Here is a 26959-nt window from a genome sequence, read left to right as displayed (position 1 = left end):
ATTTTTTTGTATTATTTTTTTAAGTCTTTTTATTGGAAATTTAAAATCAAACCAAGCGGGGGGACCTAGTGAATGAACTGCAGAGAGCTGGGACCAATGTAACAAAGCCTACCATCAGTAACACACTACGCCGCCAGGGACTCAGATCCTGCAGTGCCAGACGTGTCCCACTGCTTAAGCCAGTACATGTCCGGGCCCGTTTGAAGTTTGCTAGAGAGCATTTGGATGATCCAGAAGAGTATTGAGAGAATGTCCTATGGTCTGATGAAACCAAAGTGGAACTGTTTGGTAGAAACACAACTTGTCGTGTTTGGAGGAAAAAGAATACTGAGTTGCATCCATCAAACACCATACCTACTGTAAAGCATGGGGGTGGAAACATCATGCTTTGGGGCTGTTTCTCTGCAAAGGGGCCAGGACGACTGATCCGGGTACATGAAAGAATGAATGCAAACCTCCTTCCATCAGCAAGGGCATTGAAGATGAAACATGGCTGGGTCTTTCAACATGACAATGATCCAAAGCACACCACCAGGGCAATGAAGGAGTGGCTTCGTAAGAAGCATTTCAAGGGCCTGGAGTGGCCTAGCCAGTCTCCAGATCTCAACCCTATAGAACAGGGGTCCTTGGCTGCTGCGCTGCTTCCTGCACAGTAAGTATCTGTGAGCGCTCGTAATGAGCGCTCATAAATACTGAGCGGCAGCACTGACAGAGAGGAAGCCATTGGCTCCCTCCCTGTCAGTTACCTCTCACTGGCCGCAGCGGTCACAAGAGGCCAAGTTCCCACTCTGGTGTTGGCGCTGAGTGACGTTCCTGCGCCGGCGGGGAGTGCGGCCTCTAGTGACCGCTGCAGTGCGGCCACAGGAGGAAGAGAAGAGGACGCCCAGGACTTAGGTGAGTATAAGTTTTTTTTTTTTTTTTGCTGTATGGGAGGGGGGAGAGCACAGGGGGGCTATATACAGGGGAGGGAGCACAGGGGGGCTATGTACAGGGGGAGAGAGCACAGGGGGGCTATATACAGGGGAGGGATCACAGGGGGGCTATATACAGAGGGAGAGAGCACAGGTGGAGAAAGCACAGGTGGAGAAAGCACAGGTGGGGCTATATACAGGGGGAGAAAGCACAGGTGGGGCTATATACAGGGATAGAGAGCACAGGGGGGCTATATACAGGGGGAGAAAGCACAGGTGGTGCTATATACAGGGGGAGAGAGCACAGGGGGGCTATATACAGGGGGAGAGAGCACAGGGGGGCTATATACAGGGGGAGAGAGCAAAAGGGGTCAAATACTGGGAGAGAGCACAGGGGGGCTATATACTGGGAGAGAGCACAGGGGGGCTATATATAGGGGGAGAGAGCACAGGGGAGCTATATACTGGGAGAGAGCATGGGGGGCTATATACTGGGAGAGTGTACAGGGGGGCTATATACAGGGGGAGAGAGCACAGGGTGGGCTATATACTACAGGGGGAGCGCACAGGGTGGCTATATACTACAGGGGGAGAGCACACAGGGGGCTATATACTACAGGGGGAGAGAACACAGGGGGGCTATATACTACAGGGGGAGAGCACAAAGGGGGGCTATATATTACAGGGCGAGCTATATACTACTAATGCAGTCACCCCCTGTGTACCTAATTTTAAAGGGCTGGTGAGATAGAGAAAATGCCAGTTTTTCCGCTAATAAGCAGCAATTCTGTATGTAAATAGTTCAACAACATTTGTGAAAAGTAACAAAACACGTTCCCTACTGATGTTCAGCTCGGACCTCCACCTGACAAAAGACCCCGGTAAGTGGACCTTCACTAAAAGTTGTTGAGTGCCCCTGCTATAGAAAACCTTTGAAAGTCCGTGTTGCCAAGCGACAGCCCCAAAACATCACTGCTCTAGAGGAGATCTGCATGGAGGAATGGGCCAACATACCAACAACAGTGTGTGCCAACCTTGTGAAAACTTACAGAAAACGTTTGACCTCTGTCATTGCCAACAAAGGATATATAACAAAGTATTGAGATGAAATTTTGTTACTGACCAAATACTTATTTTCCACCATAATTTGCAAATAAATTCTTACAAAATCAGACAATGTGATTTTCTGGATTTGTTTTCTCATTTTGTCTCCCATAGTTGAGGTCTACATATGGTGTCAATTACAGGCCTCTCTCATATTTTTAAGTGGTGGAACTTGCACTATTGGTGACTGACTAAATACTTTTTTCCCCCACTGTATCATGCCCATGTATGGACATGTACCCCCACTTCAGCTGCTTCAGTCCTCCCTTTTTATCTCTCTTAGCTTTAGTCAAACTTTACTTACTCACTCAAACTCTTGGATATATTCTCTTTGCCAAGCATAATCCCTTTTCTGACTCTTAATTCTCTTGACCGAGCCTGCCCCCTCCCTTACCTCAGACCCAGCCCCTTCTCCAATTAACACTCTTTATGAATGGATAAAGGCAACGTCCGCTCCCTTCTCACCATTCCACACTAGCCTCACTATCTATCCGCCACTTGTCCAAATCTATCCCCCAGTTACAAAAGAAGGTAAAAGTACAGGACCAAAATGTCCCTTCGCGTGCTATTTAACTTTATCAACTTGACCTCACAGCCTTTATTCAAATCATCAGTTAAGTGTCCCTTCCATTTTATGTTTAATTACTTTCTTTCCCCTTTATTCCATCCATCCATCCCTATCCCCCCCCTTCCCCCAACCCTTCTGGGCTCCAGCTTTTCACTACCTAGTTTCTCCATAGCTACCCCTGCTACCCTTGTCCATTTAAACTAACAATACACTCATACTATACTATGATATAATCACTAAAAATAATCACTATAGAAAGACCAATATTACCAATATATTACTATACAAAGCTCAAATCATATTACTACTTTGTGCCTTTTATAGAATAACAATGCAATAAGGATTAATCAATGCCATCATACTCCTACCATATTGTGGTAATATACTAGTTTTTCAAAGTAAAGTTTTTGCTGACTGGGGTGCTTCACTATTGTCACCTTTTTATTCTGCCTAGAGCACCATGATGACATTTATGATTTTACTGTTTACAGCCCAGATGTGACACTTTACTTTTTCAGCCCCTGAAATTCCCCATCCTGCTGATACACCGAGTTTGGTGGCTTATGCTATCTCATCTGTTTCTATTACTTATCTATACTAAAACTTGGAGGAAAAAAAGAAAAAAAGAATTATATGTCTTTTTAGGGACCTTCTCAATAATGTCTGAATTTCTCCATGTATGTACCCCCAGAAACGTACATAGTGCTGCACTATGATATATACTGTGTATATATATATATATATATATATATATATATATATATATATATATATATATATATATATATATATCCGTAAGAATCAATATATTATGCCACAAGATTAAGAACTTTATCTGTGGGGATGATTGCCCATCAACACTGGCCCTGGATGTGTATAGATAAATGGGTTATATAACAAAATGTACATTAAAATAAATAAACATTACTTTTATAACTATTTCCCTTTATGTGCCAATTACAAGTGTAATTAATATATAATATACATTGCCACATATGGTTGGAAATGCTCACACCATCTTTTACAGATTAATTATTGAACATTATAGCTTTATAGCTTTACACATTGCACATAATAAAAATAATCCCTAGTCAGATATCTGAATGGTCAGGAGAGTGTTTCATATTCACTAAACTGCATTAGTAAATGAAAATGGAAACAGAATTTAAAACTCTTAAATGGTTTCACAGATTTACCATGTACAGGCAAAATTTCTTCTTTCAGCAATATCCAATGAAGGTAACTATTGGTAACTGTTGGTAACTGAAGGTAACGATCGTCTGTGGATGGATGCCTGCCTTGGTAAACCCTTGTCATGTCGCAATACTCGCCACAGAGTTAGACTTTGACGTATAAGGGGCCACCCTGGTATTTCCCTATTTATGTTCCAATACTCGCAACCGAGTGGGACTTAAGGGGCTATGTATCAGGGTGGTTTGGTGATCTCCCCACTAGGAGGCACCCCCTTGGCAATAGGCTTCCCTCCCCTGGAGGGATATCTGGCTATTCCCGTGTTTTGAGACTTGTAACTGAGACTCCACGGACCCTTCTTTTGCATATTTAAATTTATAGGGGGCAATGCATCAGTGGAGACTCTTTAGTGAGTACTCCATCTGATTTTTTTTTGTCGCTGGTCTCCCTGAGTTCAGCGATTGCTGTGTTTTGTTGGTCCTTGCAGCCCTTGCAGCAGCAGAAATACATTACCTGTCCAGGCTTCTCCGCGCTGTCTTCATCCCAGGGTCCCGCGCGCTCTATCTTTTGAATGGCCGGTCAGCTGACAGGCCACACTCAGCCAATCACAGGCCGCGGCGGTCCCGGCCTATGATTGGCTGAGCGCTCCGTCAGCTGACCGGCCATTCAGAAGATAGAGCGTGTGGGAACCTGGGATGAAGACAGCGCGGAAAAGAAGCCTGGACAGGTAATGTATGCTGCTGTCAAATCCTTACGCAGTGTGAACATAGCCTTAAAGTGAAAAAAGTGTAGTAAAAAAGTTTTTTAAAGTGTTAACAAAAACCCTTATAACCCCCCCAATAAAAGTTTAAAATACCTCTTTGCCCGTTAAAAAAATAAAATAAACATATTATATATCGTATCATGCGGAATTGTCCGATCTATTAAGATATTACATTATTGTTCCCGCACGGTGAATGGCGTACACCATTTTGTTACACCAATATGATATGAAAGGGGTTATCCAACACTACAAAAACATGGCCACTTCCCCCCTACTGTTGACTCCAGTTTGGGTGGGGTTTTGAAACTCAGTTCCATTGAAGTAAATGGCGCTTAATTGCAAACCGCACCTGAACTGGAGACAACAGTAGGGGGAAAAGTGGCTATGTTTTTGTAGCGCTAGATAACCCCTTTAATAAAAACTAGAGATCATGGTGCAAAAAATGACATCCCAACCAATCTTGTTGGTGGAAAAATAAAAGCGTTTTGTCTCTTAGAAGGCGGAGAGGAACATTGCATTAATTTGGCCCTGACATCCTGACACAAATGACCTCGGTATTGAAGGGGTTAAAGCATTCTTAATTTCCACCCTTTCCATCTGTTCGCCAGGAATGTTGTCCAGGACTTGCTAGGTGAAACTGTAAGAGCACCTCTTACCAGTAAGTCTCCTAAAACCACATTGAAACCTATCCACTATACCCTGTTTTTACAGGTTACGTGTCACTTACTCTAGCCTCCAACCCACTACTTCTATGAGGATATGTAAACTTACATTTGTTTCCATCCCTGACACGTCTGTGAAGGATAATGTCAGGAATCTGCAGTAGCCTGTGTGAACTGGACATGGTGTTTTGCTTTTGTGTGCCCCACCCAATTGCTTCTCAGCTTCTGGCTATGCAGGAGTTAAGCTGAGAAGCTTCTGGACTTGATTTTACACCTGTGTTGTTGCTGTGATTGACGGTTTCTCTGCCTGTCTGTATCTGGGAGTTCAGAGCGCCGGTCCAATGGGGATCCAGACCGGGCTCTTGGTCAGCATAAAGCAAAGCTGAGGCTGAGTCCCAGCGCTGGCTATTTAGGTTAACTCCTGGTCCCAGCTTCCCCGTCTATTCCTGCGAACCCCTCTCCTAATCCCTCTGTTTGACTCAACTTGTAATCTGACCGTCTGCCTGACCATTTGACGATCCCTTTGCCTGCTGATTTTGTACTGCGTTGCCTGTGTGGATTTGACACCGCTTTTTCACCATTCTTTTATGTTTGTTCATCCGTCTTATTCTGTGTGCACTTTATCATCAGCGTAGGGAACGTCTTCGTGGTTGTCCACGGCCGCCATGGCCGTTTCTAGAGCCCGCCCCACCCATCATCTGCTCCGACCACTGGACCGCCCGTCGTACCTCAGCTCCGCCCCTCCCTTACGGCGCTCAGCCAAGCTGAGCGCTCATCGCCCGGTTGGCTACTGCCGCCCCCTCACACATCGTATCCCTCCAGCAGCCACAGTGATGTCATATCACTGCGCTGAAGGGAGACGATGTGTGCGGGGGTGGCGGCAGCCTGCTTGCTCCTCGCAGGCCGGAGAAGAAGAACAGACAGAGCCCCAGTCTATCTATTGAGGTGAGTATAATGGGGTTTTTGTGTGTGTGTGTGTGTGGGGGGGGGGGGGTTAATAATATGAGGACAGCATGGGGGGAATTGTTACTATGGGGGCAGAGCACGGGGGGGGTGTTATTAATATGTGGACAGCAGGGGGATTTTTACTATGGGAGCAGCACAGGGGATATTATAATTATGGGGGTATAATGTTGTTTTGTGTGTGGGATTATTATTATGAGGACATCATGGGGGGATTTTTACTATGGGGGCAGAGCACAGGGGGGATTAATAATATGAGGACAGCATGGGGGGGATTGTTACTATGGGGGGCAGGGCACAGTGGGGGGTTAATAATATGAGGACAGCATGGGGGGATTTTTGCTATGGGGGGCAGAGCACGGGGGGATTATTATGAGGACCGCATGGGGGGATTGTTACTATGGAGGGCAGAACACAGGGGGGGGGGGGGTAATATTGATATGAGGACAGCATGGGGGGGATTTTTACTATGGGGGCAGCACAGGGGGTATTATAACTTTAGAGGCAGTACAGGAAAGGATTGTTACTATGGGGACAACACAGGGTGATTATTACTGTGGGGACAGAGCACTGGGGGGATTATTAAATGGGCACAGCACAGGGGGGATTATTATTATGGGGGCAGCACAGGGGGTATTATTAGTATAGGGGGGCACAGCAGGGGATGCTACATACAGGGAACAACCGACATACCTACTCACTTTACTGCACATGACACAAAAAAGTGGAAGTTGTAAAAGTGCGGAGCCTAAAATGTTTGTCTGGCAGGTTCACAAGAGACAAATTGTTGCTGCAAGAAATCATTATGGTGGTCCAGGCCAGAAGGAGAGGAAAAGGGAACAAAGAAGACGTCACCTGTGAGTAACTGAATGACTTTTTTTTGCCCCAAGTTGAAAAGGGTTAACCCCTTAACGACATCGGGCGTAAATTTACGCCCTGATGCCGGTAAGGGAGTTCAGAGCGGGGCCGCGCGGCGGCCCCGCTCTGAACCGCGCCGGTCCCAGGTGCCGCGTGTAGCCCGGGACCGTAGGTATTAGCGGGCACGGTCCGATCGCCGTGCCCGCTAATACAGTAATCAGATGCAGCTGTCAAACATGACAGCTGCATCCGATTACCGGACGCAGCGTCATCCCTGGTGTCTAGTGGGGAGATCGCTCCTCCGGGATGTTATCCCGGAGGAGCGATCTCCGTAAATGAAGCCGGCCGGGGACTGCTCCAAGATGGCGCCGTCCTCGGCTCGGCACTCGTTCGTTTTCGGCTGCAGCAGCCGGAAGTAAACGAGTGCCTATCTCATGGATCTCTGCAGCATATCTATGCTGCAGAGATCTCAATGAGAGATCCAAGTGTATATACTAGAAGTCCCCCAGGGGGGCTTCTAGTATAAGTGTAAAAGTTAAAAAAAAAATGTCATTATTAGTAAAAAGCCCCCTCCCTTAATAAAAGTCTGAATCACCCCCCTTTTCCCAGGTTATAAATAAAAGTAAATAAATAAATAAATAACATGTTTGCTATCGCCGCGTGCGTAATCGCCCGAACTATTAATTAATCACATTCCTGATCTCGCACAGTAAATGGCGTCAGCGCAAAAAAATCCCAAAGTGCAAAATTGTGCATTTTTGGTCGCATCAAATCCAGAAAAATTGTAATAAAAAGCGATCAAAAAGTCGTATATGCGCAATCAAGGTACCGATAGAAAGAATACATCATGGCGCAAAAAATGACACCTGACACAGCCCCATAGACCAAAGGATAAAAGGGCTATAAGCCTGGGAATGGAGCGGTTTTAAGTGTCGTATATTTGTTGACAATGGTTTAAATTTTTTACAGGCCATCAGATACAATATAAGTTATACATGTTACATATCGTTTTAATCGTAACGACTTGAGGAACATATATAACAAGTCAGTTTTACCCCAGGGCGAATGGCGTAAAAACACATTTCCCCCAAATAAACAAAATGCGTTTTTTTTTTCAATTTCACCACACTTTGAATTTTTTTCTGGTTTCGCAGTGTACTTTATGCAAAAATTCAGCCTGTCATTGCAAAGTACAATTAGTGACGCAAAAAATAAGGGCTCATGTGGGTCTCTAGGTGGAAAAATGCAAGTGCTATGGCCTTTTATGCACAAGGAGGAAAAACCGAAAAAGCAAAAATCGAAATTTGCTCTGTCCTTAAAGGGTTAAATAACACTGCTCTATGCCACAATACACACACTGCTTCTCCCTAGCAACAACCGCCCCCCTCCCCCACACACACATCACTTTTGGGGGGGGGGGGCGCTTTAAGCAAGATTCGCCCTGTAGTTCAAATTACCTAGAAACGATGTCATATAACTGCGCCTGCTAGAGGGAGAAGATGTGTGTGGGGGCAGCGGTGGCGGCCTGCTCCTTGCAGGCTGAAGATGAGACAGGGACCCACTGTATGTTACTGAATTAAGGTGAGTATAATGGTTGTTTTTTTGTTGGAGGGGGAGTGCATATCACAGGGGGGATTATTAACATGGCTACAGCATAGGGGGGAATTTTTACTATAGGACAGACTATGAGGGGGCACAGGGGGATTATTACCATAAGGGGGGGGACACAGGGGGGATATTCCTAAGGGGCAGAGCACAGGGGGATTATTACTATGGGGGGGCACAGGGGGGATATTCCTAAGGGCCAGAGTAGAGGGGGGATTATTAATATGGGGCAGCATAGGGGGGATTTTTACTATAGGGCAGACCGGGGGGGGGGGGGGGTATTACTATGGGGGGAGCCCTGATGGCTGCCTAGGGCTGTTCGAGGCAAGTAGGCAGGTGACAGTGGGTGGGTTCAGACCTAGGGCCCACTGTCTTGTCGTATCTGTATCACCCGATCCTGACAGAATAGCCAGCCCAAAACTGTTGTTTGCCTCATGGATAACAGGACTGCTATGGCTAACATTGTGGACCAAATGCAGCGGCTCAATACTATGGTTCAGGAGCTTGCTGTAAGGGTCCAGGATCAGGAGACAGCCCCCCGACAACTTACTGTGACCTCCCCAGCACCTCCTGAGACGCCTGTCCAGCTCCCAGACAAATTCAAGGGGGACAGGAATAAATTTCGTGCCTTCTGGGAGGGGTGCAAGTTATTTTTTAAATTACGTCCCCGCTCCTCAGGAGATGAGACCCAGAAGGTGGGCATTCTCCAAGGGCCACCACAGGAATGGGCCTTCTCCTTACCACCAGACTCTCCTGAGTTACTGACCACAGATCAGTTTTTTGTAGTGCTGGGATTGCTGTACGATGACCCTAATAGTGCAGCCAATGCTGAGCGTCAGCTGACGGGGTTAAGGCAGGGCAGACGTCCAGTAGAAGAATACTGTTCAGAGTTCAAGCAATGGAGTGGCCTCTCCACCTGGAATGACTCTGCTCTCCATTTCCAGTCCCGTGCAGTCCCGGTTAAAGGACATCGGAAGGGTCACCGAACGGCTGGTGTCCGAGAAGATCATGCAGTACGGGCGGGATTATCTTTTCTGCCGCTGAATTCTGATGCAGGTGCACCCATGCGGACCCGCATCCGAATTCCCCGCTGCTCACAATGAAGCATGCGACCGGATGCATTAAATAGCTGCCGCAGAAAACTGACATGTCCCTTTCTTTCGGCTTCGCTAGGGATCCCGGCCAGAGTGTATACTATATGTATACATTCCGGCCTGGGATCCTATGCTTTCAAATACAACGTGTGTGCTGTATAAATCATGTCCGTTGTTGCAACGGCCGTGATTTCGACAACACATAAATTATGGGAACATAGCCTCAATCTGCAATCCCTGAGCCTGCTTACCAGATTTTGCAAACACAAAGATGCGTTCAACAGGCACTACATATGGGCACTTCCTCAGTCACACACAGTAAGACACACATAATGCGAGCAACTATCACCATATTTTTGATACAACAGACTTTGTGACAACAGCAAATATAAGAGTATAAGAACTTATATAATGACTTTTCCTACAGTTTAAACATGAGGTCTATGTAAATTGCTACTTTCTACTGTTTTTTAACCAGTTTTTAAAATAAATAGAAACCTAAAATGGTGAAGTGGTGAGCCCCCGGATGATGTTGTAGCGTTGGGACGGCTGGTCACTTGCTAGATGGAAGGGTGATGCCACTACTGTGGTGGATGGCCGAGATACAGCCGGACATTTGGGTTTTGTCACGTGAAACCAGTGCCCCTGGGCACACAGGTGTGAGGACACCTCTGCATTTAGAGGTGTAAGGCTTACTGTACCCTTTTCCCCTATGGTCGGTGTCCTGTCGGGCTGCAGCAGGGTCCCTTGGGATAGTGTTTTCACAGGTGGCCAGAGCGGTGTTATGACCCTTCCGAGTAATGATAAGACCCGCCACCCACAAAAAGGGGAGATGTCCCAAGGTTGCGGTGTAAGTATTGTGCAGGTGGTAACGAATGATCACAGACTCAGTGTATAATGTTGACTTTGTTTACTACTTGTGAATGTGCAGCAGGTAATACAACTAATCTTGAAATACATTTGATACAGTTGAAATAAATGCACAAACATAGAACCACCAGATCTGTGTGATAAGTGCTGAGTTTATAAGGTTGTACTGAGGTAGTGTAGTAGAGAGGAGAGTGCCGTGAGAGTCTCAACCCATGTACTAATGTGCTCTGCCGGGATGTTGGAGTGTAGAGAAGAATACTTGTAGTAGTAGAAGAAGAAGAAGAAGGAGAAGAAGAAGAAACAACAAGACTATAGGAAAGGTACTGCCTTTCCTATAGTCTTCACACCACCTTATGCCCCAGACCTTGTTACCTGGGATGAGCAGAGTGCTGCGGTTCCCTGGCTGACACTCGGGCTGCAAGGTGGAGTTCCTAGACTTTCCATTAACTTTGTTCCTAGCTCTTTGGATTTTATAATGGATACTGTCCTGCACTGTAGAACTCTTAGTCCCTGGAGTGGGTCTGTTAGCTGGTCCTCTTCTGAAGGGTTTAGCACTGCATACTGCAGATGTGGTGCTTTAAGAAAGAAGTGTTCTGCGTCCTACCCATGTGATGTACTGACTAAGACTGCCATTAACAACTCCTCCCCTTCTTGTGTAAGGGCGCTGTAGTTGGGTGGAAAGAGTGCAACAGAAGAGTGGATAGGGGAGAGATGGTAGGACAGAAGAAAGGAAAGATCCTACTGGTCTACAGAATCTGGAATACATAAATACAATAACACCCTTGAGACACTTCAGCCATGCAGCTTCAATACTTCAGGTACACAATACAGTGACATGTAGTGGTCATTTTTAGTAACACTCCAGCTGCAATAGGACTACAAAAAGTGCAGACGTTTACCAAGGGTGTGGTTAATAGTAACTCCCCTCATGGGACACCACAGTGAACTGGATTGATTAACCCCTAGGCGACCTAGGGCATACAGGTACACCCTGGCTGCCTGTCACCAGATGACCCAGGACGTATCCATATGCCCTAATGTGCTATGAAGCATACTCAGGAGCAGAGCATGCTTCATAGCAGGTAAGGGACTGCTGCAATCAGCAACCAGGCCCTCACGATAATGACAAGCTGCACCGATGGCGCTACAGCCTCATTAACCCCTTAAGCATCACGGCATAAGTGTAAGCATTTAAGTGTAACAGGAGCAGCTCCTGTCACTTACCGATCTGGAACCCTGCAGTGTGACTGGGGGAATCCTGATCGCTTTCTTGGACTTCCGGAGGTTTTCTACGTTCCTCTATGCAGTCCGGCCGGCGGTATGCTCATAGGGGAGATTTATCAAAGGGTGAAAAATTTAGACTGGTGCAAACTGGCCACAGCGACCAATTACAGCCCAGCTTCTGGTGAAAGGAAAGAGGAGCTGTCATTGGTTGCTGTGGCCAGTTTGCACCAGTCTAAATTTTACACCCTTTGATAATTCTCCCCACAGAGTCTACCACAGGCAGGCTCTATAAGCAGAGTGCGATAACACTGATCAATGGCATAGCATTTTTTAGTATAATAGTAGCATAATGATTGCATTTACAAGTCTCCCAGGGGGACTTAAAAGTGTAAAAGAAAAAAAAAAGAAAAAATGTTTTTAAAAACACACCAAAGCCCCATTCTCCAATAAATTTTAATACATTAAAATCACCCCATCACATAATATAAATAAAACACATAAAAAGAAATAAATAAACATATTATACACCGTAGCGTATGTAATTGTCCGATTTATTAAGGTATAACAATAGTGATCCCATACAGCACAAACTAAATGAGGGGAAAAAATAGCCAGAATTGCTAATTTTTTTGTTACATTATATATAAAAAAAATAAAAATAAAAAGTGATTAAATTGTCCGATATACACAGATATAGTATTAATAAAAACTAGAGATCCTGGGGCAAAAAAATTACACCCTATACAACACCGTAGGTGAAAAATGAAAAATGTTATAAGAGTCATATTAGGCTCATTTTATTAAAAATTAATTGCAAAAAAGTCAATAAAAAAATTAATAAAACAATAGAAAATATTTGAAAACCTGCATATAGTTGTGTACGGACTAACATATAGAATAATGGTATTATGTTTCTTTTAACAGGAACCCCCTAAAGGATACAATATTGCATTATTTTTTCTAATTTCACCCAAAAAATGTCATAAATAAAATTTTGGGGTTTCCGTCATACATGTTATGGTAGAATGAAAGGCGAAAAAAAACATGCCCTTACATGGCCCTTTAGATAGAAAAATAAAAGTGCTATATCTCTTAAAAGGGGAGAAGAAAAAAATAAAACCGCAAAAATTAAAATTGGTGCCATCATATGGGCCATTTTGGGATTGGTCATGAAGGGGTAAAAATATAGGACTATGCACTAAATAGACATTTTGTACAATAGAAATGGCTCCAAAAATCTGCATCATTTCCTTTCATGAATGTTTTCTTTTTTATTTCTCGTTAAGTAAAATGTTCTATTATTTGCATTTGCATTGTAAGTATTGCGGAATTTGTATAATTTTATAATTCAAACTTATCTAAATTAAACGATTTTCATATTTCAATGTATACAGATCCCAGTAGGTAATATGCTGCATGATATTAGAAGAAAAAAGTAATAGAAAACAGTTCTTGCTGTGCAGACAAGATTCTTCTTGGCTGACAATCTTTGTAACAGAGGTATTTGCAAGCAATGAATTGTTACTTTAACTTTTTTCCCCTCTTATAACCCAATTTACTGCAGATGTCATCTGGTACTGTGAAAACGCATTGAGTAATAATTTCCCTGAGCTTAAATCTTTCTCACAGCTAATAATTATTTTTCTTTCTCTTGGTAAGCAACCTATTCAATTATATAGTTTAAAATGTTATTCACTGAAAATGTGTCAGTGCTAAAGGAAATGAAATAAAGTCCCATGTACCTAAGATTTAACACAGAACATTTCATAGGCAATTACATAAATGCAACTTGAAAACAACTAATGACACTGTGTCTGACACATATTTGGGGCCATACTTACAAAGTGTTCTAAATTGTTATTAAAGTACTTTGGACTAGAATATTTCACATTTAATGAACAGAAGGTCAAGAAGACTATTACATACATTACATTTTCTTTAAAACTAACTTATCTTTATGACAGGTCAGCTCAGCTGATAATTCAGAAAGGCAAAGTAAATCATATGAGTAAAATCTTTTAGTGAGTTATCCAAGGGTAAAAAAATAGAGATGAGCGAGTACTAAAATGCTTGGGTGCTCGATACTCAAAACTTATATTTTCCGATGTTCGGGTGCTCGTTTCGAGTAACGAACCCTATTGAAGTCAATAGGAAACTCGAGCATTTTTGCAGTGGACTAAAGCTCTACATAGGGAAGGTTGCCTGAAAACCTTGAAGCCTCAGAAAATGATGGAAACCACACAAAAATGGACAGGAAACAGCAGGGGCAGCATGTTCAGTGAGGAAAAGGTATAGCTGAACTACAGATCCCAGCCAGCCAGCCAGGAGAATGTCAGCAACAGGACAAATTGACTTCTGACAGCAGTTTTGGGGGTAGTCGTATAGAATATGAGTGTAACTGGTGCTGTTTTTTTTAAGCACCCGTTGCACAGGACACTGCACAGTGAGGATAGGTATAGCTGAACCACAGATCCTAGCTAGCCAAGAGAATGTCAGCAACAGGACAAATTGACTACTGACAGCTGCACTACAAGTCCAAGCCAGCAGCCATGAGTAGCAAAAAAAAAGTATATGTTTTAAAAATGTAAACCCTTAGAAAGACTGTTGGGTTCTTCGTGTCTGATTCCTGTCTAACAGCACACTAATTCCCTGCCTAACACTCTCCCTGACAGACAGCAGCTCTCTCGCTATGTTCATCCATCCTGAATCTGACGCGAGCACCGTGGGACCTGATTCTTATATGCCCAGGTCATCTGATCTGGCCAGCCAATTGCTGCTATCGTCATGTAGGGTTCCCACGTGATGCTACGAGCTCCCGAAGCCTCTGCTGCGTGATGAGTAGTCATGCGACCAAAGGTTTAGGTGAAAAAAATAAAAAGTGTTAATTTCAGATAACAGGAAGAGGAAGATGCAATAGTCTTGTGTATCGCGAGATGCTTGTCCGAGTAACGAGCACTATCGGGTACCCTAATACTCGAACGAGTACCAAGCTCAAACAAGCATGCTCGCTCATTACTAGTAAAAAAAAAAATAAAAAAAAAAATAAAAATAAATGCTTCCAAAAACAATGTTACACCTGACCATAACCATAAATTATGTCTGGCCTTGCAGCTTAGCCATAATTAAAGTGTTATTGTTGTTACAACTTTCAAAATCTAAATCGATAGTAGATATGATATAAAGTTTGCAATTGACATTTTTTTTCCTTTTTTTTTTATTTTTTTTTTTTATCATGGACAATACGGCACTTCTTGTTTTCTGACTTTTTTTCCCCCCCCCACAAACCACATGCAAACGGTGGATGGGTGTGGTTCTTTTTTTTTTTAAATAAAAAATATATATTTTTATTTATTTTATCTTTAATGACTCCTTAAGGCTATTTTCCAAATACATAAAAATGACGGCCGTCTTTCTGGACAACTCTTTTTCCAGCCAAATGATGGTCCCCTGTTAGTAATGACGGCTGCTAATAAGAATCATGAACATTATTTGTGGCAGTCATTACCAATAGATAGACATCCTTCGGTGCTAAAATTACAGCTTTCCAGAAGTATGGCCATCATTTTTACGTTGTGGGAACATAGAATTAATTTATGTTTATGTATGTACTTCCATATTCTTTTGTTTCAAAATCAAGATGAAAGAAGCTGAGGTTTTTGAAGAATATTTATTTTGATGAAAATTCACTGTGGCATAGAGTTCCGGGCTTCATTGGTTGTAAACCCACTGCACTGTTTTCTGTAAACTGTGTAGCACCTCTGTAGTTTAAAGGGGTTATCTGGGTAACAAAAACAATATTCTAAATGATTCCCCTTCCTAATACCACCCTATGTCTAATATACATGTATAACCTATCTTGAACCATTTTCCTGTTTTTCCCCATTCTTATTGACTCTTGTTGTCTAAAATCCTCTACTCTAGGTCCACTCAGACCATGCTCAGCTCCCTCTCCCCCCCCCCGCCCTCCCTTTGTGGTCTGAGGACGTCTCTGGGGGCTGGGTTAACTGTCTATTGACTTAGTAACCCGCCCCAGGAGACGTCTTCTGCATCATCTTCATGCACATGTGCAGCTTTCATAGACTTACAAGTGTCCCTGAGCCTCGGTCTCTGTAATATGAAAAGCATTAGTTCTATTTCTGCTTGCTGAAAGTGAATGCATGCACTTGTACCTGCCTTTGTGTCACAGCTCTGTATATTGTAAATGTTATAGATGTTCTTATAGTTTGGATGGAACTAGAATATTTTAATTCACGGTCAGCAAGCAGAGATCTAAACCTACACTACACTCTGTCCCCGGTAAACAGATGCCCTTTATGCAGCACATAGCTACACCATACGTGCATCAGCTCTGCTACATCATCTGCTAGTATGAAATACATATTGTTGTGATGTGATGAAAAATTTGTAAAAAAAAAAACAGTCCTGTGTTTACTGTGCAATAGTTATGACAGCAGTGGGAAGGGAAGAAAGCTAAGTAGATGAGTATGCAAATGGACCAATCAAGGAAATTTATCATGGGAAATGTAGTTTTCTATCTTGGATATAGATTGGCTTTTAGAAAAACTTGTAACTCAGGAATGGGAGCAGCTAGAAAGACAAATGCTCAGGGGGACTTGGTAACACCAGCTAGCGTTTCTCTTTTTTTTTTTCCCGCTCTTAGGTGAATAACCCCTTTAACCCTTAGACGACCCAGGGCGTATAGTTACGCCATGGAAGTCTGTCCCCAGACGACCTAGGGCGTAACTGTACGCCCTGGGTGTTTCTCACGCTATGAAGCGTGCTCCGGAGCGGAGCGCGCTTCATAGCAGGTGGGGGCCGGCTGCAATCAGCAGCCGGGACCTCACCGGCAATGACACGCTGCAGCGATCGCGCTGCCGCGTGTCATTAACTCCTTAAACGCCGCGATCGCGGCGCGACCGCGGCGTTTAAGTGTAAGTGACAGGGGGAGTCCCCTGTCACTTACCGATCGGGACCCCCGCAGTGTGACTGCGGGGGTCCCGATCGGTAAAACGGACTGCCGGAGGTCTCTCACCTGCCTCCGTGCGGTCCGATCGGCGATCTGCTACACTGAGCCTGCACAGGCAGGCTCAATGAGCAGAGCGCCGATAACACTGATCAATGCTATGCCTATGGCATAGCATTCATCAGTGTAAAAATCCAAGTAGTGAATGTAAAAGTCCCCCAAAGGGACTTCAAATGTGTAAAAAAAAAAAGTTAAAAACACTAACACACAACCCCAAAACCCCTCCCCCAATAAAAGTCTAAATCACCCCCCTTTCCCATTATATAAATAAAACATATAAAAATAAATAAATAGATAAACATATAATATACCGTAGCGTGCGTAATTGTCCGATCTATTAAAATATAACAAGCGTCATTGCGAACGGTAAACAGCGTACACGAAAAGAGGGAAAAAAGTGCGCGGATTACCGATTTTATGTTACATTATATATATAAAAAAATTAATAAAAAGTGATCAAAACGTCCGATCTTCACAAATATGGTATTAATAAAAACTAGAGATCATGGCGGAAAAAATGACACCCCATACAGCCCCGTAGGTGAAAAAATAAAACCGTTATAAGCGTCTCAATAGTCCCATTTTATTTATAATTAATTGCCAAAAAAAAGGATTTCATTTAAAAAAAATATATAACATTAGAGAATCTGCGTAAACCTGCATATGGTTGTGTTCGGACTGACCTATAGAATAATTGTATCATGTCACTTTTACCATATAGTATATTACGTAGACACAGGAACCCCCCAAACGTTACCATATTGCATTCTTTTTTGCGATTTCACCAATTTATATCTTCATAAATAATATATTTGGAATTCCATCATACATGTTATGGTAAAATGAATGACGCCATTACAAAGTACAACTATTCCTGTAAAAAACAAGCACTTACATGGCCTGTAGATAAAAAACTGAAAGTGCTGGAGCTCTTAGAAGGGGAGGAGGGGAAAACGGAAACACTAAGATCAAAATTTGCGCGGTCCACTGGGTCATTTTGGGCCTGGTCCTCAAAGGGTTAAGGGTATGTTCACACTCCATCTTTTTTTGGCTGTCTTTTAGAATCATTTTAAGGGCAGCAAATGTCTGTGACTGTGCTGTACTAATAACAGCTATTATTATGAAATAATAGCTGCTATATGGCCTTAAAATTAAGTCCGTCATAAAAGACAGCCATCCAACAGCCAAAAAAAAAAAAAGATGGTATGTGAACATAGCCAGAAACGCTCTGTGCCTTTGTGTTTACTTTTAGGGCTCTGGGATTTGAACAAACAGTAATGGAACATCCCACCAAATCCATTCTTTACTCTTCTTATTTAAAGATACACTGTCAGTAGATTTATGAAACCCCATATAACAGCAGCATAAAGTAGTGATAGATGTATTGAACGGATGGATGCATTGCTGACATTGGTCTAGGCAGCTGTTGTTCTGATATGCAGGAGAATCAGCCTCACCACTCACTTCTGTTTTCAGGCGGTGGATGGAGAGAATGGTTCTTCAAAAATATCAAGAGATAGTGAGTGCATGTATAGAATGGAGAGGGATATTGCATAGCACTTGGTGGCCTTAATATTAATGAAGCCACCAAGAAACAATAATGTAAGTAATACGTCATTCTGTTAGTGTTTCTGTCACTCTGAGTTATACTGCAGCAGGAAAACGACTTGTAAAGTCTCACTAAAGTCTTACTATTTTTTGTATTATGTCCTGCCCTAAAAGAAGCCAAGGGAGGTAAAATCTTGGATCGGACAGAAAGCTTCAGCATGCTGCAAATGTTTTATACTAAGAGCTCTTAAGTGGAATAAAAGTAATGGAATACAAGTATTTTACTATTCTCAGGTGATCTGCACCTTTTTACATTAGTAAAATCTTATAGAATTATGTTATATCCATATGTATATTAGTCAGGAATAAACAGATAGAATAGTGATGTGTAAGCATGCTTGGATGCTGCTCAAATAACTAGTGAATAATAGTTCTGATGTTAGTTACATCTCTCTACAAACTATTTCAGCTCATGTAAAAAAAGAGTTGATAACTAAAGACCCCAGGGAGCCCTCCTGGTATTTTCTTCAAAAGATCCATAAGTCACCGAGCCAACCCCCTGGTCGCCGGATTGTTACCATAGGTCTTTATTTAAAAAAAAACAAAAAAACTTTTGTTTCTACACCCTCTACAGTGACAATTCAGTGTTAGCAAAGACTTCAGGAGAGAAGGATTTAGGGGTAGTGAATGCTGGGCTGTATACTGTGGCTAGAGGTATATCCAGTAGAAAGAGGGAGATTGTGATCCCCGTGTATAGAGTTCTAGTGAGACCACATCTGGAACCACACTATACCTACAAAATTATATTGATAAAATAGAATGGGTACAAAGAAGGACTACAAAAATGGTGGGGGGTTTGAATCATACAATGAGGAAAGACTTAAGGATTTGAATCTGTATAGTCTGGAGGAAAGAAGGAGGGAGGGGGCATGATCAAAACCTTTAAATATGTTAAATGGTTAAATAAGGTCCAGGAGGGAAGTGTTTTAATAAAAAAATGAACACAAGAACAATAGAACACAATCTGAGGTTAGTTGGGAGGAAGATCAGAAGCAATATGAGAAAAGATTACTTCATTAAAAGGGTAGTAAATGCTTAGAACAAACCTTCAGTAGTTGTGGTTGGTGAGTCTATAGTAACTGAGTCTAAAGATACATCTATCCTAAGATTGTAAGCTGTTTGTCTAGGTTTCTTTACCCCATGTATACTAACTGGTATTTTCCCCGCTCTCATCTCTAACAAGGAAACCAGAAGCTATCTAATCTACTGTACCCTGAGTGGCAGCTAAATAGTCTGTTTACTTTAGAGTCTCTCACTGTTCATTGTCATACATGCTGCTACATGTTATGCTAAAGGGTAATGCACGAAGTTGTACAAATCCATAATATGTCACTCAAAAAAATCTATAGGTTAGTATTGAAACTCTGTACTAATTTAAAATAGAACTACATGGAAATTCAACAGTATGCTTCTAAGTCAGAGTATGGTGCTGTACAGTGGCAACATACTACAGAGCAAGATAGAAATTGTGTACCACCATACAAATTCCATGTATATGGATTTTGGGTAAGAGGTAAAATACAGATTTACCAGCCTTTCCCTGTTTAGTTTTGTCTATACAGAAATATTTTGAATTTTGGATAAAACCCATGACTAGGAATCCAAACAGGCTAATAATGGGGGAGCTTTTTGACTAGATCTACTGTTCAGTCTTTAAGGTAACTTTGCTTTGTTTAGTTTTATAAAAATAGATGATGCAAGACACATTCTAAAATATAGCCTCATTACTAATGTCCCTTAAATGCACCATTGCTTTGAAGTGACATCTTCTATCAATGATATGTCTGCAGAGAAATTTACTGATGTTTAGAAAAAAAAAAATCTAATCGTAACATTATGTAACAGATTCTAATGAGTGACTTAAGAGTTTAAGTAGTTAGAGGTACTGCTGCCAGAAGTACATAATATCTCCACATAATATAGTGTGATCAGTGGATACTTTACTTGATTACTGCAAGCTTGTGGAAGGAGGGCCAGATGGTGCTTTTTCATGCCAGAATTACTTAGAAAACTCTGCACAGTGCTTAATTGGATCCTACATAGTGGACTATACTGAGAGCTAGCATGCTAAATATATTAAGACTATCTGCACTAGCTTTAATTAGCACATTTTATCGCACAATATTTTATTGTTAGTAATGAGCTTATTAAAGTACATATTGCTTTAGATTTTGGCTAGCAACTATTTTAAATACAGTTTGAGTGTTCAATGCATAGCAGGCATATTTTAGGATAAAAAAGAAGAAATATAGAGAATTTTTTTTATGAATAGGAAAAACAGCTATATGTTTACTGTTTCAATAAAGTCTCAAGAATATTTTTTATAGTTCGATAAAACTTATTTTCCCTCCAACTGGGATCTATTCACGCTTTCAATTTAAAGAAAAGTGGATTTTGTATATGCAATTGTTATATTTAAAAATATATAGGAAAACAGAAATATTATATGCCATTTATTATATTATATGCCGTGCCGCAACCCTGCTCTGAACCACTCCAATCCCAACTGCTTTCTGACGATTGTCGCGCCTGCTAATTAGGATATTTAAATGCAGCTGTCAGACATAACAGCTGAATTTAATTGCCTGCTGTAGCCCCTCCGTAGTGGTCTACTGGGGACATCCCCCTTTATGATGCGATTGCGGACAGGGGATTCCTTCTCCTTACCCGTCTGGACCTCAGCATCAGAATGGCACTGATCCTGGCTTGGCAATCAATGTATTTGGTCTGCTGCAGACCAGATTAATACAGTACTGATTTAATGTATCAGTGCTGTATTATGTATACTACACTGATGTATATGATAGATCAATGTAGTTGTATTAGAAGTCCCTCAAGGGGTAAGGTGCAGCTGGTGACATATAGGCACGCAAGTTGAAACACAGCAGGACTCATGGCTTGAACCGGAATAGCAGACACAGGCAGAACCACAGGTAGCTGGAAACAGGAACAGCAGGAATAACTGGTAGGAATCACAGGCAGGAATCACAGAGAGCTGGGACCACACACTTATGGTAAACATGCAGAGGCTTCAACAGGGGATGTCAGGACAGATGTTTTATTTATAGGGCAGGTGATTGTGCACTAACCAATTAGGGATGCAATGTCCCTTTAAATTTACATGGTAACATAGTTAAAAGGTTAAAAGAATACAAGAGTCCATCAGGTTCAACCTAGAGAAACCCTACTGTGTTGATTCAGGGTCCGGCACAGGGAGTAAATTCCTTTCCAATTACAATCAGAATAAATCCCTGGATTAATGTATCACCAGAGATCTAATGCCCATAACTTGTAATATTATATTTTTAAAGAAAAGCATCCAGACCTCCCTTGTATGTATTTAATGAATTAGCCATGACAACATCATGTGGCAGAGCGTTTCATAGTCTCACTGCTCTTACAGTAAAGAATCTGCATCATGTCTTTCCCCTAAACATGGAGGATACCCCCTTGTCTTGTTTACAGACCTAAGAGTAAAAAGACCACTAGAAATATCTTTGTACTGTCCATTCATATATTTGTACATTGTAATCAGATCGCCCCTAAGACGTCTTTTTTCAAGAGTTACAGCCAGTGCGCCTGTGCCCTAGGAGGCATCAACAGTGGTGCCAGGCCAATGCACGTGGGCTCCAGTGTCTGCAGAAGACAGCCATGTGAATGTGTGCGGCGTTGGCCCTGAGGATGGCTCACTGCTTACGTTGTTGAAAAAACGAGTACCCCCAGCTGGGGGACCTGATCAATGTCTGCATATCGTGGGTTGTTAAAGAGTTAAAGAGTGCAGTAGCACAGGCGCCTTAATAATAGGGAAAACTGCAATGGCTCTCACTTTTACATAAAATTTTAATAAGACATTAATAAAAGTTAATTTTTAGCCACTGGGGAACTTGGGGTATATACATTGAGGGCCTGTGATTAGTGAGCAGGAGAGTCAACACAGTAGCAGGGATGAAACGTGTTTCGTAGTCAGACAGGCGAAGGATCAGGGCATGTGGCTTTAAAGGCAGGTCAGACAATCCGAGTCGGCAACAGAAGAGGTACACAATAGAGTCAGATCATACTACTGAAACCAGTGCATGGAGCAAAGAAACAATGGGAGGGCTATTTGATATTTCAATGAAGCCAGATCATGGCATGAAAGAGATGGTGATATATAATAATTATATTCTTGTTTGCTGTCTCACTTTGCCTAATCTCACTTACACTAGCAGCAATTGATGACTATTGCCAGTGAACTTATATACTTACTGATCTGGACTTCTATCAGTTTCAACTATCGCTACTCAGTCAATCAGCGACTGAGGCGGAACACCACTGAAGCCTCTAATTGGCTGAGCAGACTCAGTGTGTATTAACAGTGCATCATTAATTAAAAGGTAAAATAAATAATGTGAAATCGTTTAAAATATGGCGTACATAGAATAAAAAGGCAAAATTATAATGAAACATATTTCCATATGAATGTTATGATTGAAAAGCAAATAACTTTCTAACCTCTACACACTGTACAGGAATAATTGCAAGTACAAGACTAGTCCACCACATTCAGTGTGCTTCCTTTCTTCCTAACATCTATGCCGTAGCACTTGTATTATAGTTTCAATACTGTAACAGTTGGTGTTGATAATTAGCGTTTGAGTCATGCAGAGAAATTAATTAATACTTTAAAGGTTCCCACTGTAGCATTTAAAACCTTGCTGTGGTGTGACATAGTAATCATCGTGTGAGATTGTGCAATAACCATTATTTTTACTGTATAGGGTTACACTGCAGTAAAACTATCTAGTTACTTAATGATCAGATCATACATAGGTAAAATATTTTTTTTCAACTTTGTAAGTGACATAATTGTGTGTTTTATTTTTATGACAAAAAAGTATCTTAACAGTAGTTTCACGTGTTTTAAAAATACTGTACATATTGTAGTAAATACAATGATCAGTCACAACCCCAAATAAGCGACTATGCTTGTTCGAGCTCAGTATTTACTTGAGTATTAAAAGAATACTCGAATGTACTCGATTTGCTGGAATAAAACTATTATGCATGTTTGGCAGCTTTAATCAGCCAATAAACATGTGGGGAAGGGCAGGGCCGGCTCCAGGACTGAGTGGGCCTTTGGGCGACAGAGCCTCAGCAGGCCCCTTTGTGGAGCAAGTCATGTGGCGATGCCCCCCTCTGCCAGGCAAACATCTTAAGCACATTACTTTTTCAGCACCTTCCCCTCCTCTATACAGACTCCCATCATTGTGCCCCCAAACATTAATAGGACGGTCTTTGTGCCCCAATCTGTAGTTGTGCCCCTCTTTGTGAAAAAGAACTTTGCCATTTTGCCCATATGAACTGTGCCAATGCCCCCCTATTAAAGTATGACAATGCCCCCTCGATAAACTAGGCCACTGTCTTCATAAATTATTGTTTTCCAACCAGTGACTCTTCAGGTGTTGTCAAAATAAAACTTCCATCATGTCCTGCCAGCTGTGGATGATGAAAGTTGTAGTTTTTCAGCAACTGGAGAGTCAAATGTTGGAGAACACTGGAGTAAATAAACTCTCCTTCTAAAGCTTTGTTTCCCAATCAGTGGCCTTTCAACTGCTGCCAAACTATAACTCCCATTATGTCCTGCCCATAGTGAATGATGGGAGTTGTAGTTCTGTAGCAACTGGAAAATCACATATTAGAGAACACTGCACTAATACACTGTCTCCTAAATCCATGTTTCCCAACATGTGACTATTCAGTTGTTATGAAACTACAACTCCCATCATGTCCTGCCAGCAGTGAACAATTGGAGTTGAAGTTTTTTTTTAGAAATTAGAAAGTATCAGGTTAGAGAACACTGCACTAAATTAACTGCTACATAAATCAGTGACTCTTAAGCTGTTGCCAAAATACAACACCCATCATGTCCTGCTAGCAGTACATGCTGGGGGTTGTAGTTTTGCAGCACTTAAAGAGTAAACAATACCCACCTCCCTCCTTTCCCTTTGCACACTCATCATCACCTGGCCCATTAGCTGAGCTTCTCTGCTGCTTTGGCCTCCTCTAATCAGGACTGGGCCAGGGCAGAAAGATGCAGGGAATACAGATCACACTGATCTGCAGCACAGAGCAGAAGCTGGCCAGCCGGGCAGGGAGGTGAATGCCCCCTATCTCCAGCCAGTCTCAGTATAAAAGACACCAATATAATGCAAGGACAAAATGCAACACGTGACATACAATAGGTAACCTTTGGAATATTTCAGTTGTGCAAAAGACAGGTTTCCAAACACACAGAAGGGTCACGACAGTAGCTGCTATACCCAGGATGCAGCAGAGTCCAGAGTGTACAATGCAGCAAAGCTGAGGGAGTTCACAGAGTGGCTATAGCCATATGAAGCGAGGGCGATAGACCAGGTCACACATAGGAGAGTCAACAAGGTACACAGGGTCAGACAGAAGCAAGGTTAGGAAACAGGCAATGGTCAATTACAGGATACAGGTAAAGGATACAGGAACAGACACCTTTGCAGTAGCAATATTTTGTTACTCAGGCACTGGTAATGAGTGGGCGGAGTTGCCTTAAAGGAGTACTCCAACTAGAGGTAATGTAGAAGCATGTAGCATTGCTTTACCTGTCTGATCCAGTTCTAAAACTACAAAAAAAAAAAAAAAGAAAAGAAAAAGAAAGCACACATTCATTTGGGGGTCTTTGTTCTGTATTTTGTGGTTGTACTTTCTGGTTGAGCAGTTGCTCAGTACTAAATGTTCCGGTATGCATTGCCTTCCCTCTGCAGTCCTACACCCCGCCCAAAGCTGTTGCCGAACCTCTAGGCTGTGTTCACACACTGAATTTTCATTGTGTTACTGAATAATTTCATTGTGGTTCCACCCACACAGCACACTGTATTCTCTACCTGTAACGCTAATATTGGAATAAAGTAAAGAACTTTTCGATTTTTTTTTTTTACATACGCACATATTACAATCAAGCATCTTTTGTCTTTGACGTTGATCCCATCTATAAGGACTTCATCCGATATTATCTTACATGGGATATACTGTTTATGCCTCGTTTTTCGACCAGGTAGGATTTGCAGTGTCGGCTCTGATCCTCTGTGCTGTTTAGCATCATTTATTTGTGTTACTGCATCATTTCGTGATGCTGCTGCAGTACTGTAATGTAGCTCCAACATGTGTGAACATAGCCCTAATGTCACTGCAGACTTTTGCACAGTGAAGTTACAGCAGCTGTTTCTGTCACTCCTTGCCTGCTGGAAGGGCGGGTCAGAGATGTTGAATTTGGGAATTACTTAGGGGGGTAGGAGATCCAGCCAATTCTCCTGTGACATCAGAGATGATGCATTGATACGGGAGAGAGAAGCTGGGGGTCAATACAAGTTTTGTAGTCCTATTTTCCCATTTCCTGTCAGTGGTGAAGCACAGAAAAGCCACTAAAGCAATGACAATTGATAATAACATTATATTATAAAGTAATATATTTTGGAGGGATAGTTTAATGTAAATAAAATTTTCTCATACAGGAGTTCCCCTTTTAATATATGAAGCCTTATAGGGATAGGTGGAGGACACATACAGAGTAGTGCATTGGCCCTTTAAGCTGCAGCCAGAGTGCATCCCCCCCTCCCCCCGAGGGCAGACCAGGAACTGCAGTCATGGTGGAAAAAGTAGGACAGTTATCAGCCGAGGAAGCTTGAGGCAGACAGCATGGAAGTGGAGTAGAAAGCGTGGCTAGGATTGCCTGGACACGCTGCATGGCATGGCAACCACTGGCATTACACACTGCATACTGCAAACATCTACAAGGTGTTTCCTAGAGATATTCTGATATAGTTGTCTAGCCATTACAATTAGGCCCATGTCAAACTCATTTAGATTCCTATGTTTTTAATTTTTCCTTCTTTCAAAACATTAACATCAAGAATTGACTGTTTACTTGCTGTCTTATATATCACACTCTTTGACAGGTGCCAATGTCACAAGATAACCAAGTTGTTTACTTCACTTGTCAGTGATTGTAACATGTTCAGCACACACACTGCACAACATCTGGAAGGGGGAGGGGTGTAAAGAAATAATAGTACATTTTCATGATATGAATAAACTGCATACAGAAAGACACAGTGCCCATGCTGCACATAAATTAGTGGGCTGATAACAATAACCAATTTGTATATTTTTGATTATGTTTTACTACTTTAAAAAACTTGACTTTAAAAAATGACCATATACTGATACACATGTTGTTTGTTTTGTCTTATCTTTCTGTCTGCAGATCTATATGATGATCTGTGAACTTTTTTTTTATTCTTTCAGTTTTGGTATTTATTTATTTTTTCTGGGACGTGATCGGTCAATTCTGGCTTTTTTTAAATTATTTACAATATTGTGATAGCTGCTAGGTATGGCGGGGGCTCGAGTCTTCACACATTTCATGCAAATAGAATGTAACTTTGTATCTTTAGTGTAGTGTATCTTTATCTTCACCAAAATGGATTTTAAACAAAACATTTTTGCT

This window comes from Dendropsophus ebraccatus, chromosome 3, assembly GCF_027789765.1.
Source record: "Dendropsophus ebraccatus isolate aDenEbr1 chromosome 3, aDenEbr1.pat, whole genome shotgun sequence".
NCBI classification, from domain to species: Eukaryota; Metazoa; Chordata; class Amphibia; order Anura; family Hylidae; genus Dendropsophus; species Dendropsophus ebraccatus.
The sequence above is the reverse complement of the archived record's forward strand: the minus strand, read 5'-3'. Positions refer to the sequence as shown.